The 4,359-nt window shown below is 47.0% G+C and overlaps 1 long non-coding RNA gene across 2 annotated transcripts in view; it reads left to right on the top strand.

Annotated features, from left to right (window-relative positions):
* LOC116085066 overlaps window positions 1-2,155 on the top strand; it is a 31,940-nt gene extending 29,785 nt beyond the window's left edge. For both annotated transcript variants that reach the window (XR_004116398.1, XR_004116397.1), the window contains exon 4: window positions 1,917-2,155. This is a non-coding gene — a long non-coding RNA (uncharacterized LOC116085066). The remainder of the gene's footprint in view (window positions 1-1,916) is intronic.
* Window positions 2,156-4,359: the final 2,204 nt, after the last annotated feature.

Genomic DNA, 4,359 nt, shown 5'->3' with positions numbered 1-4,359 from the left:
AGGAATCCTAGGGCTCATTCTTCTTTTTGTTTAGTCCAAGACCCCACCTCCTGGAATGGTGACTTCCACATTTAAGGTGAGTCTTCCCTCTTCAACTAACTGGCTCTAAAAACTCCTTATATAAAACTTTAGTCATGCTTTATTTTTAATAGCTCAGGTGACACATCGTAGATGACTATGGGGCTCATTCAATGGAGTACTATGCAGCAATAAAAAATGAACTATGATACAAGCAACATGCTGAGCAGAGTGCCATGCTAGATAATGAAAAGGTGGTGGACTTAAATACTGCACACTGGATAGTTCTGTGCATAGAGCTTCCTTCTTTCCTTTCTCCTTCCTTCCATCCTTCCTTTCTGTCTTCTTTCTCTCTTCATCCCTCCCTTGCTCTCTCCTTCCTTCTCTCCCTCTTCCTCCTTTCCTTTTTTCTTTGAGACAAGGTCTGGCTATGTAGCCCAGGCTGACCCTTGTTATCCTCCTGTAGTTTCGTCAATAGCACTCTGACTGCCTGCATACATAACAGTGTTTAAGGCACTCAGTTGTGGCAGTATAGAACACACTAGAGGTGGCCAGGGCTTAAGGGTTGGAAGAAAGGTATGGCTTTGGAGGGGTGGCCAGTAGGACTTCCTTCCTGGTAACCAGACAATTCTGAATCCTGTTTGAGGTAGTGGCTACAGCAGCCTATATATGCTATAGATGTCGATAGAGCCAGTCACTAACTGATGCCCTATTTCATGCAAATAAACTCTGGTGAAAACCAAGTGGGGTCCACTGTGCATTGCACTCCCCCATGCCAGTTCCTGATGTCTATCATGGCACTGTTCTGTTTTAAAGGAGCTACAGTGAATACCCTGTGTAAATGGAAATTCTCTGTGCATTTGTTTAACTTCTCAATCTAAAAACTGGTTTTAAAAAGGAGAATGATGTATATAATGTCTTTCTTTCTCTCTTCTTCCTTCCCTCCATCATTAATTAGTTGATTGATTGATTCATTCATTCTTTCGTTCATTCTCTTTCTAGAAGTGTAAGGCATACAAGGCACTCAGGCTCTGTATCCAGAAAGGTTTGCTCTCTTTCCATGTCTCTCCAGATTATGTCTTGAACCTGAAAAGAATCCCACACCTGTCATCATCCCCCAATGCCTGTGTTGTCAACTTCTGCTCTTTCCTACATCAGTTTCCACTTGCTTCTTTCTCTGTTTCCAGCTGTGAGAAGGAAGGAGAAAAGGAGGCCAGACCACACCCAAACCCAAATGTGTTGCTTTTGTATCTACACAGCAGCCCAAAACCTCACTGCCTGGAGAGTCTCTGTTCTAGGAGGGGGAAGCTATGACTCCAACTTGTGTCAGGTTCTGGGCTGGACTACAGTGTACTCCACCACTATGGCTAAAGAACAGACACAGCCATCGCATGGCCTGTGGCTAGAATATGTTTCAGTAGAGTAAATTAACTTCCCATTTGGAATGGTGTTTTCTGTTTCTTATTAAATGAATAGCCTTAGAGCATCTTGGGGAGAGTACATAGCAGGCTGTGGGGGCCCCCTAGACCTTTTTGAGAAGTGTGATCGCCAAAATCCTCTCCAGGATGAAGGGAACGGAGGGTTAGAGTCCCAGTATGTGGGTGAGCTCTCAGAGTGAGGGAGAAGTGGAGAGATGAGCTACTTTGGGCCCTGGTAGGAAAGTGAGGGGCATCCACCCTTCATAACTCTGATTTGGGTTCATTTCAGCTGTGCCTCAGGATTTGACCTTGTGCGTTTCCTTCTGGGCTTTTCCTTGTGAGTTTTCCTCTAGTCACTGGCTGCTACATTTAACCTTCTGTGGCTTTGACCCCCCTTTCAGCACCTGAAAACACGGAAAAGATGCGGAGGGATACCGTGTGCTTTTTGTTGTTGTTTGAGATAGGGTTTCTGTATTTCAGGTTGGTGCTGGACTCACGATGGAAGCCAGACTTGCCTTGGTTTACCACGCCTCTCTCTCAGCCTCCTCAGCCAGGATTACAGCCGTATGCCAATGCCTCAGCCAGCATCCAAGCCAAACACCTCGCTCCCTCACTCCAAATCAATACTTTGGCTGATCCAATTGGTGTAGAAGGAAGAGGTTGGGGTGAGGGTAAGGACTGAAATGTATATAACATTTCTTCAACAAACATCATAGAAACTTCCTGCTTTGTTGCAGGTATTTTCTTAGTGGCTTCTTGTGTCGAGCGTATCACCCACGCCTGTCAAGGGACTCAAAACTTATGGAGGACAGATAAGAAGATGAGGGGAATGTTGAAAATCATCATGGGAGTGAAATTCTCCCCAGAGTATCTTTTCAGAGAATGTATTTTCAGAGACTATATCTCACCAGAGAAATATATTTTCAGGGACCATCTCCCCAGAGACTGTCTCCTCAAAGTTCTCCTCAGAGTCTCAAGCATGTCTTTCACCTAAGGGAGGACTCAGTCTGATTTCTGATGTAGAGGTTTCCAAAGTGTTCTATATTGGGCAGACTTTGCTTAGCCACATAGGGATGTGAGAATTATCGGTTCCAATTACAGAAATGAGAGGGTTTTCTCAAACACCTGGAATTCTGATCCTGAAGATGTCAAGAACACATTTTACCACAGTGGCTGACTCAGTGAGAGACAGTGGTATTGGGAGGGAAGCGGGTTTCCCAGTTCCTCCCTCTGACACCCTGGTTGTGGCTCCCACCTGAGAGTCAATGAGTCTGGCTGCTGTTTTGCTGTAACATACAGGGTTGCTAGCAGGGTTAGAGGGCTCCACTCTTGCCTAAGAGGGGGAGGTCTGTCACTGTCTCCATTCTAGGGAGCCATGGTGTGTTCGGGTCCCTTGAGTGAGTGCAGAGGTGCTAAGAGTCCTTGGCAGGTGTGCCCTCTGATTCAAATAGGTTTCCTTTTCCTATTTGCTCATCTGAGAAGTCTCCTAGATCTTCCTGCTTATTAACAAGCTGCACAGCAGGCTGTGCTTAAAGTTCAGAGCGCCATAGGATACAGAGCCGTAATTAATCTCAGTCCCTCAGTTCTAGAACAGGGAGAGCAATTATAATTTACTGTCGGAAAACCAATTTGGAGAAGCGGTGGTTTTCATGCCCCTGATCAGAGTGCCATGAAATGCCACTTCCTGTCCCTGTGCCTCCTGCCAGGAGAGCAAGACCTTTAGTTGCTACAAGCCTGGGAGAGGGGGTAGCGTCAGGGCACATTAGGCAGAGGAACTTGGGTATGGGTGCCAGTCCCTTAGTGCCTCTTGTAATCTTATCCAATGTGGGTTCACAGCCTGTCTCTGGTCCATTCTTCCTCCCAGCACTGCAGTGTGGGGTTCCAGGGCAGATATGAAGGCCTTGTTTGGTCCTCTGCCCTACCTCCCTCCCTGTTACTGTCCTAGCATTCCAGGCCACACTCAAGCTTCTACTTTCCCTGAACTTTCCATTTATCTCTTATTTTCTCTTTGCTCAAGGTCAAATTGTCACCACATCAAAAAGAACATGACAGGACAGTCCTCATGCCTTAACAGATGAATTCCTATCATGCCGTCACAGCTGACATGCAGGGCCAGCAAGCAGCCCATGTAGCAGGGAACACCTGTGCCTCCCAGGGTTTATGGTACTATCTGCCCGGCTGCCCAGTCTAAGTCATACCCTACTTATCCATTGGCCCAAGAGCTCAGAACCAGACCTTAAACAGAATGGGTGGTATGTATTGGTATCGTGTATGTGTGTGTGTGTGTGTGTGTGTGTGTGTGTGATTAATTTTATAGAAATAGACTAGCCACCTGTAGATACCCATGAGGAAGAAGCTGATGTTGGCCTTCTTCCCTCCCTCCTCCCTTCCTCCATCCCTCACTCCCTTTCTCCCTCCCTTTCTTCCCTCCTCCCTTCTTCCCTCCCTTCCTTCCTCCCTCCCATCCCTCCTCCCTTCCTCCCTCCCTTCCCTCCTCCCTTCCTCCCTTCCTTCCTCCTCCCTTCCTCCCTCCCTTCCTTCCTTCCTCCCTCCTTCCTTCCCTCCCTTTCTTCCTTCCTCCCTCCTTCCTTCCCTTCCTTCCTTCCTGTGATTGTAGACTGTGCTAATATCGGGGACATTGAAATAAATATGTCTAGACTGGGGATGTAGCTTAGAGTGTCTGTCTAGCATGTATGAGATCAAATGTACAAGAAAGACAGGGAAATGGGCACAACATTCTTTCTGGAAGTGCCTACCACACAGTGCTATGAGAGAGGAAACAAAGCTTACTGAGGGTATGATGGGGCAGCAGGAGCTTGGGGGTGGGGTTGGTGACGTTAGGGCAAGGTCTGGATTTCTCTGTTCTCTCAGATTGTTCTAATTGCCCCCTCCCCATGTATGGAAGGAGGAGCCATATTCTGGA

This window comes from Mastomys coucha, unplaced genomic scaffold, assembly GCF_008632895.1.
Source record: "Mastomys coucha isolate ucsf_1 unplaced genomic scaffold, UCSF_Mcou_1 pScaffold9, whole genome shotgun sequence".
NCBI classification, from domain to species: Eukaryota; Metazoa; Chordata; class Mammalia; order Rodentia; family Muridae; genus Mastomys; species Mastomys coucha.
This window is presented reverse-complemented; position numbering and strand designations above follow the sequence as displayed.